Source organism: Leucoraja erinacea, chromosome 17 (assembly GCF_028641065.1).
Source record: "Leucoraja erinacea ecotype New England chromosome 17, Leri_hhj_1, whole genome shotgun sequence".
Classification (NCBI taxonomy): Eukaryota; Metazoa; Chordata; class Chondrichthyes; order Rajiformes; family Rajidae; genus Leucoraja; species Leucoraja erinaceus.
In genome coordinates this window covers 42,920,081-42,932,863 of record NC_073393.1, presented here as the reverse complement: position 1 = coordinate 42,932,863, position 12,783 = coordinate 42,920,081, and positions in this window count along the sequence as shown.

Sequence of the window (12,783 nt, the reverse complement as noted above, 5' to 3'; positions counted from 1 at the left end):
GGAGGAAGACGTTTCATGCTATCAAAGCTTTGGACTGTTATGTTTTGGACAATATACTGGTTTTAAGGGTTTGGTGCACACGGTATGACTTTAAACTAGAACCAGTGTTTTAATAAGATTAATAATCAAGGTATGCTTGCTTCTAGAAGACGAAAGTGAAGATGGAAGAATCAATGAAGAATTTGGATACATAGTGCATGCTATTTTTTTTCCTTGTTAGTATAGTGGTTAGTATCCCCGCCTGACATGCGGGAGACCGGGATTCAATTCCCCGACGAGGAGCCACAGGGTTCAATTCCCTGACCTTTTGTTTTTTGACACGTTCTTCAGATAGACTTCATGGCTACTTTTTTGATGATTATTGATAATTGCCTCGTTATATACTCGGAACAATTAGGGGCCGGTATGTAGTGGCCATTTGGCTTGTTTTGTGTGTCATTAATTATGGTATGTGTCTTTAAATTTTAGGTTGCCCGTTATATTGTGGGTGGGATTTATGACGGATTTTTGGGCATGTTTGGAGCTAAGATTCTTGCGCAGAAGCTTAGTTGTTAGTTTAGTTTGGAACCAGCATGGAGAAGGTTTACCCTTTGACCATGCGAAGTGTAACGGAGACACGAGGAGTTTCTAATGTTTAAAGCGATAAGTTGGAGTTCGATGAAGAGTATAGTAACGAGTCGGAAGTTTAGATGTACCATTGTTTTTCATCAACAATAAAGAATTTATTCATCAAAAGACTGTGTTTTTGAAGACTTATCTGTGAAGAAGCTCTGAAGGTCTCAGACGGTGAACTCGCATGCGAATAACGACATTCCCATTAACCATGTAGTCCATTTAGCAGCTAGTGGGAGTAATCTCTTGAACGATATAAAAATCTGCCGTTACACAAGTAACTGCCCCTTTAATAAATCTTGGAATAATTTCCTTGTGGGTGTAGAGCATCATTCTGGAATATCCAACCCAATAAGGTTCAACATTACCTGAATGTGACGGTAGTAGAAGACAAAGGTTACTTTTTCTTCTTCTGGGCTCTAACCCGTGACTGTCCTAACACCCTCATCACAGACAGAGGGTCAGGGTTAAGTAAGTTGAACACCCATGTAACCAAACCCTACAACATTGATCTTCACATACTACAGTAATGAGACCTCCGCACCTACTGAGTTTGAATTGAGTTTATTGCCAGGTGTATCGAGGTACAGTGAGAAGGATTTGTTGCGTGCTAACCAGTCAGCAGAAAGACAATACACTTGAATGCAGTTGAGCCATCCACAGAGTACAAATACTTGATAAAGCAAAATAATGTGAATAATGTTTAGCACAAGATAACGCCAGTAATGTCTGACCAAAGATAGTCCGAGATTCTCCAATGAGGTAGATAATAGTTCAGGACTGCTCTCAGTTAATGAAAGTAAGCATGCAGGTACAGCAGGCAGTGAAGAAAGCGAATGGCATGTTGGCCTTCATAACAAGAGGCGTTGAGTATAGGAGCAAAGAGGTTCTTCTGCAGTTGTATAGGGCCCTAGTGAGACCACACCTGGAGTATTGTGTGCCGTTTTGGTCCCCAAGTTGAGGAAGGACATTCTTGCTATTGAGGGAGTGCAGCGTAGGTTTACAAAGTTAATTCCCGGGATGGCGGGACTGTGATATGCTGAGAGAATGGAGCGGCTGGGCTTGTATACTCTGGAGTTTAGAAGGATGAGAGGGAATCTTATTGAAACATATAAGATTATTAAGGGTTTCGACACGCTAGAGGCAGGAAACATGTTCCCGATGTTGGGGGAGTCCAGAACCAGGGGCTAGTTTAAGAATAAGGGGTAAGCCATTTAGAACGGAGATGAGGAAACACTTTTTCACACAGAGAGTTGTGAGTCTCTGGAATTCTCTGCCTCAGAGGGCGGTGGAGGCCGGTTCTCTGGATACTTTCACAAGAAAGCTAGATAGTGCTGTTAAAGATAGCGGAGTCAGGGGGATATGGGGAGAAGGCAGGAAGGAACGCGGTACTGATTGGGGATGATCAGGCATGATCACATTGAATGGCAGCGCTGGCTCGAAGGGCCGAATGGCCTACTCCTGCACCTATTGTCTATAGTTGTTGGGAGGATGGTTCAGTTGCCTGATTCCAGCTGGGACGAAACGTCCCGATTCTAGAGGTGCGCGTTTTCACACTTTTATACCTTTTGCCCGAGGGGGGAGAAGAGGGTGTGGCCAGGGTGTGACTTGTCCTTGTTTATGCTGCTGGCCTTGCCGTGGCAGCGACAGGTATAAACGGAGTCAACGGAATGGAGGTTGATTTGCCTGATGGTTTTAGCTGCATCCACGATTCTCTGCAATTTCTTGCGATCATGGATGGAGCTATTCCCAAACCTACCTCCTGCACCCGTGCAGAACTCATTGACTTCCTTTATAAATTTTCATCTTGCACTCAAATTCATTTGGACCATCTCCGACATCTCCTACCATTTCTAGCTCTCACCGGCACCATCACTGATTCCCATAGCTATCTAGACTACACTTCTTCCTACCCTGCTTCCTGTAAAGATGCTATAGCCTGCAGACTTCGGGAGCCGCGGTATCTGGTAAGGAGTGGCCGATTCGGAAATTCAGAGCCCCTACTCCAAATTCCTCCGTCTACGCCGCATCTGCACCCAGGACGAGGTGTTCCATACCACGTCATTGGAGATGTCCTCATTCTTTAGGGTATGGGGGTTCCCCTTTCCATTATAGATGAAGCTCTCACTAGGGTCTCCACGATATCCTGCAGCTCCGCTCTTGCTCTCTTCTCCCCCCATTCGTAACAATGACAGAGTCCCCCTTGTCCTCACCTTCCACCCCATCAGCCAGCGCATACAGCATATAATCCTCCCAACATTTTCGCCACCTCCAATGGGATCCCACTACTGGTCACATCTTCTCATCTCCACCCCTTTCCGCAGGGACCGTTCCTTCAGCAACTCCCTCCTCAACTCATCCTTTCCCACCCAAACCACCCCCTCCCCAGGTATTTTCCCCAGCAACAGCAGGAGATGCAACATCTGTGCCTATACCTCCCCCCTCGACTCCGCCCAAGCACCCCGACAGTCTTTTCAGGTGAGGCAGAGGTTCACTTGCACCTCCTCCAACCTCATCTACTGTATCCACTGTTCCAGGTGTGGACTCCTGTATATCGGCGAGACCAAGCGCAGGCTCGGCGATCGTTTCGCTGAACACCTCACTCAGTCCACCTAAACCTACCTGATCTCCCGGATGCTCAGTACTTTAACTCCCCCTCCCATTCCCAATCTGACCTTTCCGTCCTGGGCCTCCTCCATTGTCAGAGGCCCAGCGCAAATTGGAGGAACAGCACCTCATATTTCGCTTGGGTAGCTTACACCCCAGTGGTTTGAACATTGACCTCTGATTTCAAGTAGCCCTTGCTTTCCCTCGTTCTTCATCCCCTCCCCCTACCAGTTCTCTGACCAGTCTTACTGTCTCCAACTACATTTTATCCCTGTACAGCCCACACCCAACATCTGTCTGAAGAAGGGACTGGACCTGAAACGTCACCCATTCATTTTCTCCAGAGATGCTGCCTGTCCCGCTGAGTTGCTCCAGCATTTTGTGTCTATGTTCCCAAACCAACCTGTGATGCACCCCGATAAAATGCTTTCTATGATGCATCTGTAGAAGTTGGCTAGAATTGTTAGGGACATGCCAAACTTCCTAAGCCTTCTAAGGAAGTAGAGGCGTCGGTGTGCTTTCTTGGTCGTTGCTTCAATGTGGGTGGTCCAGGAGATGTTGTTGGTGATATTTACCTCTAGGAATTTGAAGCTTTCAACCATCTCTACTTCAGCGCCATCGATGCAAACTGGCTGTAGCAGCCAATTAGCTTAACGCAGTATGTTGTAACTATAACCAGTTACCTTTACATTTGACCTGTAATTATGGGGGTGAGATTTATAGGTAGTCTGAGGCGTGCTTGCGGCTGGGATTCTCGTGCAGAATCCCCAGTAGTTAGTTTAGTTTGAAGAATGGGGGAGAGGTCACAGCTTTTGACCATACACGATGGAATTGAAATGCACTTATACAAGTTTGGATGAATATCTTACTGTTTTACTACTACAATAAAGAAACCATTAACCAAGAGACTGTGTTTGGAAGATTTATCTTTTGACGGCATTGAGTGTCTGGTGGAGAGCTCGTGGGTGCGTATCGATTATCTTCGGATCCCCTGCCTTCAATTAAAATGATTAAAGGACTAAATCCTTGAACCGATATAAACATCTGTCACTACACTGGGGTATGTGCTTCCTGAAGTTGATCACTATTTCCTTTGGCTTGAAAGGTTGTTGTCTCGACACCAGGACACGAGGTTCTCTATCTCCTTACTCTGTCTCATCATTATTTGATATCCGACCCACATTGCTGGTGGCCTCTGCGAATTTGTAAATTGAATTAGATTTGTACAAGGCTGTACAGTCGTGGGTGTGCAAGGAGTAAAGATGGGGGCTGATAACGCATCCTTGTGGAGCACCATTGTTGAGGATTATCGTAGAGGATGACCTCACTGATTGGGGTCTGTTGGCCAAGAAGTCGATGATCCTGTTGCAGGGATCAGTACTGACTCCACGTCCCGCGGGTTGGGTGATGAGCCTGGATGGTTTCATGGTATTAAAGGCAGAGTTGTAGTCAATGAGTCACGTGCGAGTCACTTATCCAGATGTTCCAGGGAGAAGTGTAGGCCCAGTTAGATGGCACCATTTGTGGACATGTTGTGGTGGTAGATGAACTACAGTGGGTCAAGGCTGCTTGGTAGACTAGATCTAATCCGTTCCATAAATGATATCTCAAAGCATTTCATGATGGTGGATGACAAGGCCACTGGACCGTAGTCTACAAGGCATAATAAACTCCATTTGTGCCTCTCCCTTTTGATGTCTAAGGAGTCAACCCCAAATACTACAACCCCAAATGTCCAAGTAACAATACTGCACCATTTGTCTTATTATTTGTACAGTACAGTAGTTGTATTTCTATCGTCATTTAATGCACTAATTTTTTTCTTAATCCAATTGGGGCTTCCAATAACTAAATGTTGGCTCGTTAGAGTGCTCATGCTTCCATGCATATTAGAAGCATGCAAATAGACTGAAACAAAACCAGCCAATTGCTAATAGCGTTAGTTTAATTTCTCCACTATCAATTATATTGTTTCAACTGGGTCCAATTTTTCCATGTAGCTGTTCCTCTCATGTCCACCAGTGCACTCTTCTCCTGCCAATACAACACCAACTGATTCCACCCACCGATCCAGCCCTTATTGGGAGAATTGTAATCATTACATAATCTTCATTCTTTAGCATTTTAGCTTCAATACTTACTTTCTCTTTTTCCCAATCTTTGATCCTCTATCTCTTTATGTTCATGCAGTTGGTTCACTAACTCTTGGATATATCTGAAAAGTTTACCTTTTCCATTCCAAATCTTTGCTCCTCCAGTTGTCACATCTTCCCTTAGGTTCATAGTTCACTCTGTCATCAGATCACAGGGATTAACCTTGTCCCCCTAGTTGGGTTTGCTCCAAACTTCATCAGAATGACTGGGTGTACCTCAACCCATCCCTGTTCGGTCTCCATCAATGCTTTAGTTTAGTTTAGTTTAGAGATACAGTGCAAAAACAGGCCCTTCGGCCCACTAGCGATCCCCATATACTAGCACAATCCTACATACCAGGGACAATTTACAATCTTTACTAAAGCCAATTAACCTACAAATCTGTACTTCTTTGGAATGTGGGAGGAAACCGGAGCACCCGGGGAAAACCCACGCGGTCACAGGGAGACCATGCAAACTCGTACAGACAACACCTGTAGTCAGGATTGAACTCAGGTCTATAGCGCCGTAAGGCAAGAATTCTACTGCTGCGCCACCGTGCCACCTCTTTAATTCAACCATTCTTGTGGCCTGCTCATTCACTCCACCATATCAGAACTCTGTGGATGGTGGGGGATGTGAAATTGCTGGTTCACTACTAACAAGGCACAAGCTTCACGCATCACCTTTCCTGTGAAATGCATTCCCTGATCAAACTATATCTGAAGAAGGAACCTACACACATATTATTTATTTGGCTCCATGCCACGATTCTTGCTGTACTATCTTGGCATGGAAATGTCTCTACCCAGTGGATAAAGTGGTCATTCTTTATTACTAAAACTCTTCTCTTGTTTGTGTGTATGTATATGTGTGTGTATGTATATTTGTGTGTGTGAGTCATCTGGGTACATTCTGGTTAATTCCCATTTTCTTCCAAATGCTAGACCACAGCCTTTCCATTTTCACACATCCAACTCATATTTTTCCCCTGGAGGCGATAAACATCTTCCCGTCTCAATTCCACCTATATTTCTGAACTTTTTGATCCTTGAAATTTTAAACCCAGCCCAAACTTCCCCAATTTGAGAAAAAAAAAATCTGACTGACGTCACAATGCTCTTGCAGGTCAGGAGGGAGGGGCACTCCAGCACTCGCGGAGAATGAGGCAGCCTGGTGCCCGATGGTGAGGCTGCTGCCGCGGGCCGAGCCCACCGACTGGGCCTGGGCTGGAGCCGAGCCTGGAGCTGGAGTGAGAGCCGAGCCCGGGGCTTGGGATGGGGCTGTGACCAGGGCTGAGAAAGAAGTTGCTGGTGAAACCAAGGACGAGCCTGGGTCCAGGGTCAGGGACGGTGAAGTCGGAACCTGCACTGGAGCCCAGGCGGCGGCTGAGCTGGTGGCTGGAGGCTGCCGCTGGAACCAAGGACGAGCCTCGGTCTACAGCCAGGGCCGGGTCGAGTATGAGAACCAGGCCGAGTTCCAGGCCCTGGCGCTGCTCTACGACCTGGGTAGGTCCTGGGGCAGGGATTAGGAGTGAGGGGAGGAGGATGCGAGAAATGAGGAGGGAGATGGGATAGGGTCTCTACCCCTCTCCCACTCTGCCCCCTCTCTACCCCCCCCCTCCCTTTCTACCACCACTCCCTCTCTACCCCCCTCCTTCTCTAGGGAATGGTGAGTATTGGGACTTATGGGTGGAATATTGTGTTCAGGGGCCAGCCCTCCCCTGTGACGCCCCTCCCCCCCCCGCGTTGGGGACGGGACCCAACGGGTCCCACTTGGTCTAGTTAATATTAAATAGTCCCATTATGAACACGTCACTTTAGAGAAGCAGCAGGACTAATGTTGTGGAACAGAACTACTGTAATTACACTTGTGACAAGGACATTCTCCCAGTCTCGACCGGGGGTACTGATGAACTCACTGTTCCTGATAAGCTTTCCAAAGTCCTTGATTCTCAACAGGATGGTCTCTTGGGAGCTTATAGTGTACTTGGTCTTGCCAGTGTTAAGATGTCTATCCAAATGGGCTTACAAGATAGTTGCAGGAGCAGGTGTATGACAAGCCACCTTACTGTATATTTTATAATCAATCTCTCGTTCCGATGAGGGCGGCGCGACTTGGGGCTGAGACGGTGCTCCGGTGGCTGAGGCGGCGTTCCGGCGGCGGCGACCTGAATCCGGGGCTCGGCCGCGGGCCAGTGGACGACATCGTCGGGAGCTCACTGGTCACGGGCTGGTGCCTGTTTTCCGGAGCTCCCGCGGCAACAGCTGCGTCCACTGGACTGGAGGGTGGCAGCTTCAACCACCCCGGGCCGCGGAGCTTGAACCGGCCTGTTTGCGGAGCTCGGTTGAGCCGCGGGACTGACTACCATCGCCCGGTGGGGTAACAACATATCGGCTCAGCGCAGAGGGAGAATGAGGAGGGAAGAGACAGTAACCTTAAGGCTTTTGCCTCCATCACAGTGAGGAGGTGCTTGGTTAACCCACTGTGGTGGATGTTAATTTGTGTTTATTGTGTGTTTTGTTGTTTATTATTATATGTATGGCTGCAGGCAACGACATTTCGTTCAGACCGAAAGGTCTAAATGACAAATAAAGGATCTAATCTAATCTAATCTAATGATATTTATAACAAAGTCTTGTTAAAAAATCTGTCTCATTTAATACTGTCCTATTAAATGAAAGGACAAAGCCCAAGAACATAGAGAGAATAAGGAGTAAGGCAAGAAATTAACAATCAAATCATTTTTTATCAGCAGAGTCAGACTTGGTCAGATTCTGACCAGGACAAGAGCCTGCACCATTTCGGGAGCGGTTGGGCAGGCAATAACTTTATTACTAGTGGTGCTGGTGGCTGAGGGGTGATCTTATTAAGGTGTATAAAATCTTGGGCGGAATAGATCGGGTGAACACACAAAGTCGTTTGGGGAATCAAGAACTTGAGGGCATAGGTTTAAGATGAGATGGGGAAGGTTTAACAGGAAGCTGACGGGCAACATTTTCACATAGTGGTGGGTATATGGAACAAGTTACCAGACGAAGTTCCATATACTTTTTAAAATATATATATTTTTTAAAGACATTTGGGATAGGTTTAGAAGATATGGGCCAAATGCAGGAAATGGTCATGTTAGATGGAGCATCTTCATCAGCATGGACAAATTAGATGGCAGCCTCTGTTTCTGTGTGGTATGACTCTTTGACTAAAAAGCAGTTTGCATTCTGCCAGGTGAACGAGCCTCCAGACCTCATTGGATTTCCAGATGAGGTAAAAATTATTGTCTTTAATATTAACCAGACCAAATGGGAGCCGTTGTGTCCCGTTCCCCCAATGCAGTATTCCACATCTCCATTTCCCCAACGTAAACCATTCCCCAGTACAATATTCCACCACTTGCACATAGTGTGCAGGCACGGCTCATTTCCCCACATCCCAGCACTCCCTCCCCCTCTTCTTCACCCTCCCACTTCCTCCACTCCCCCACTCCATCCCTCTCCGTCTACCCTCAGTCACTCCCTCCCTCACCCCCCTTCTCTCCCTCTAGCTCCCTGCAGGAAGAAGCTGGCGCGAGGGGAAGGAGCCCCACGGTGACGGAGCGGCAGCAGCCTGAAGAAAGTGCTGTCCCCAGGGGTTACAACCTGAGCCGCAACAACAGCTGCATAACTCGGACCATGTGGTGGGTGAAGAAGTGTTCGCTGGTGCACCTTGCAAGCTGGGGGTGGTATTGGAAGTCAGAACTGTATGGCTGGGGAGGCCAAGCGAACCATCGAAGGTGTTGCCTGGTCCGTCTGCTATAACCAAAATCTGTTATAAAAGGATCCTTTATACCTAGGGTTTACAGCACATTAAATGGCATGACCCTTAACATTATTGATGTACAGAGGGATTTTGATGTCCACCGATACATATCAATATAAACGCCTACCGCTCTGTATCTTTTCCACATTTCGGGAAATCTGATCAGCTAGCTGTGCTTCTGCTCCATGTGCACAAACAACTGGAGCAGGAGGGTCCGGTATAGAGAGTTGTGAAATGCCGGTCGGCGCGCAAGGATGACACCCTACGAGACTGGTTTGGGTCAGTGGACTGGTCCATATTCAGGGTTTCCACAGCTAACCTGAATGAGTATGCCACTACTATGACTGACTTCATCAGCGAGTGCGTGGAAGTGTGTGCCGACAAAGTCAATCCGCATGTTCCCCAACCAGAAACCATGGATGAACCGCGAGGTACATTCACAGGTTAAGGGCAGGTCTGCTGCATACAAGTCAATCGATCCAGAGCGGTACAAGAAGGCAGCTATGATCTGCGCAAAGCCATCAATGATGCCAAGAGACAATTCTGAGACAAACTTGATTCCCAGTATAATCACTCGGACACACGGAGAATGTCGCACGGTCTGAACATGATAATCGGTTGCACAGCGAGGTCTGGCAACATCATTGGTGATAGTGCGAGGCTACCTGATCAACTGAATACTTTCTATGAGCAGAAAACAGGGCAGTGACACCTGGCCCTTCAGACTCCAGTGTGCCTCTCCCCAGAGTGACTGTAGCAGAGGTTAGATCGGCATTCCTGAGGGTAAACCCACGAACAGCAACTGGCCCAGACTGAGTTCCAGGCCGTGTCGTTAGTAGCTGTGCGGACCAGCTAGTGGGAATATTCGTGGACAACTTTAATCTCCCCCTACTCCAGTATGTGGTACCCACCTACCTCAAGAAAACCACCATCATCCCGGTGCAGAAGAAAAGCAAGATCTCATGCCTAAACGATTACCGTCCTGTGGTCTTGACATCCACCATCATGAAATGTTTTGACAGGCTAGTTATGGAATGCATCAAATCCAGTCTATCCAGCGGCCTTGACCAACTACAGTTCGCATACTGCCACAACAGATCCACGGACGATGCCATCACCCGGGAACGCCCTACACTCATTCCTGGAACGCCTGGATAAGAGAGACACTTACGTTAGACTCCTATTCATAGACTGCAGCACTGCCCTGAACACTGTATATTATTCTCTCCAAGCTCAACACCATACTCGCGGGACTTGTTGTCAGCACTCATCTCTGCAACTGGATCCTCGTCTTTCTGACCAACAGAACTCAATCAGTGAGGATAGGGGACAAATCCTCCTCCACGATAATCTTCAACACTGATGCTCTGCAAGGGTGTGTTTACAGCCTCGTTCTTTACTCCTTGTACACACATGACTGTACAGCCATGTACAAATCCAATTTACAAATTTGCACCCGGATTGTGGGCTGGATATTAAATAATGAAGACGAAGTACAAGACAGAGATCGAGAACCTCGGGAACTGGTGTCAAGACAACAACCTTTCTCTTAACATCAACAAGACAAAGGAAATAGTGATCGACTTCAGGAAGCAAAGTGGTACTAATACAAGTGGTACATGCTTTGACGGCACCAAAGTAGAGATGGTTGAAAACTTCAAATTCCTAGGAGTAAATATGACCATTTTCTCCTGGACCACCCACATTGAAGCAGTGGTCATGAATGCACACCGACGCCTCTACTTCCTTAGAAAGTATAGGAAGTTTGGCATGTCCCCAACAACTCCCACGGACTTCTACAGATGGGTGCATCACAGCATGGTTTGGGAACAGCTCCATCCAAGACCACCAGAAATTGCAGGAATTTGTGCAAGCAGCCCAGATCATCACACAAACCAATCTCCCTTCCAATTATAGCTCACGCAGCCTCGACAAGGCCACCCGGTAAATCAAGGATGACTCAAACCCTGGACACTCCCTCTTCTCCCCTCTCCCCAGCCAAAAGGTATAGGAAGTGTGAAAACGCACACCATCAGATTCAGGGAGACTTTCTTCCCAGTTGTTATCAGGCAACTGAACTATCCTACCACAACTAGAGATACTATCTACCTCATTGGAGACCTTCAGACTACCTTTGATCAGACTTTACTAGCTTTATCTTGCACTAAATGTTATTCACGTGATTCCCTTTATCATGTATTGGTACATTATCAATGGCTCAACTGGAATCATGTATTTGTCTTTCCGCTGCCTGGTTAGCACGCAACAAAAGTTTTTCACTGTACCTCGGTACATGCGACAATTAACTAAACTCAAATTATTTGTGAATGGATTTTGTCCCATTTAAATGAGATTAGCTAATTCGGGATAGCCAGCATGACTTTGTATGCTGCAGGTCATGTATTACCAAGTTGATTTGGAGTTATTTGAGGAGGAGACGAAGAAGATCGATGAAGGTGGGGCGATGGAGATTTTAGAAAAGCGTTTGATAAGGTCCCTAATGGTAGGCTGGTCCAGAAGATGTACAGGATTCACAATTAATTGGTAGTATGAATTCAGAACTAGCATATTCAATGAAGACAGAGTATTATGGTGGATGATAGATATTGTGACTGGAGGTCTGTGACCAATGGAGTTCCGCAGGGATTTGTGCTGGGATCTCTGCTGCTTGTGCTGTATAGAAATGACCTGGACGTAAATGTAAATGGATTGGTGAGTAATTTTGTTGATACACCAAAATTGGAGGAGTTGCAGACAGTGAGGAGGGCTGTCAGAAGATACAGTGGGATTATAGATCAGTTGCAAAAATAGGTGGTGAAAAGATCAGTTGCAAAAATAGGTGGTGAAATGGTGGATGGCGTTCAACCCGAGCAAATGTGAGATTGGAATGTATACTGTTATTGGCAGGACCCATAACAGCGTTAATGTGCAGAGGGCTCTTGGAGTTCATAGCTCACAGAAGATGGCAGCACGAGCAGATAGGGAGTAAAGAAGGCGTATGGTGTGCATTTGGAGTATTGCATGCAGTTCTGGTCACCTCATTACAGGAAGGATATGGTGGCTGTGGAGAGGGTGCAGAGGAGGTTTTACCAGAATGCTGTCTGGATTAGAGGGTTACAGCTTCAACGAGAAGTATGATAGACTTGGACTGCTCTCTCTGGAATGTCAGAGGTTGAAGACAGAAGTATATAAAGGTATAAGAGTTAGAGATAGAGTGGAAGCCAGGGTTGAAATGTCCAATACTAGAGGGCATAGCTAAAAGGTGAGAGGGAAAGCTTAATGGAGATGTGCAAGTTTTTTTTCACACATAGTGGGGCCTGGAACGCATTCGCAGGGGTGGTGGTGGAGGCAGACAAGATCATGGCGTTTAAGTGGCTTTTAGGTAGGAAGTGCAAAGAATAGAGGGATATAGATTATGTACAAGCAGATGAGATCAGTTTAACTTGGCACAAACATTGTGGGCCGAAGAGTCCGTTCCTGTGCTGTTCTGTTCTTAAGCAGCAAATTTCAATTCCTTTGATAGACACAAAATGCTGGGGAAACTCATTGGGTCATGCAGCACCTGCAGAAAATGGATAGGTAACTTTTTGGATCGAGACCCTGCTTGTGTCTATCTTCGGTATAAACTAGCAT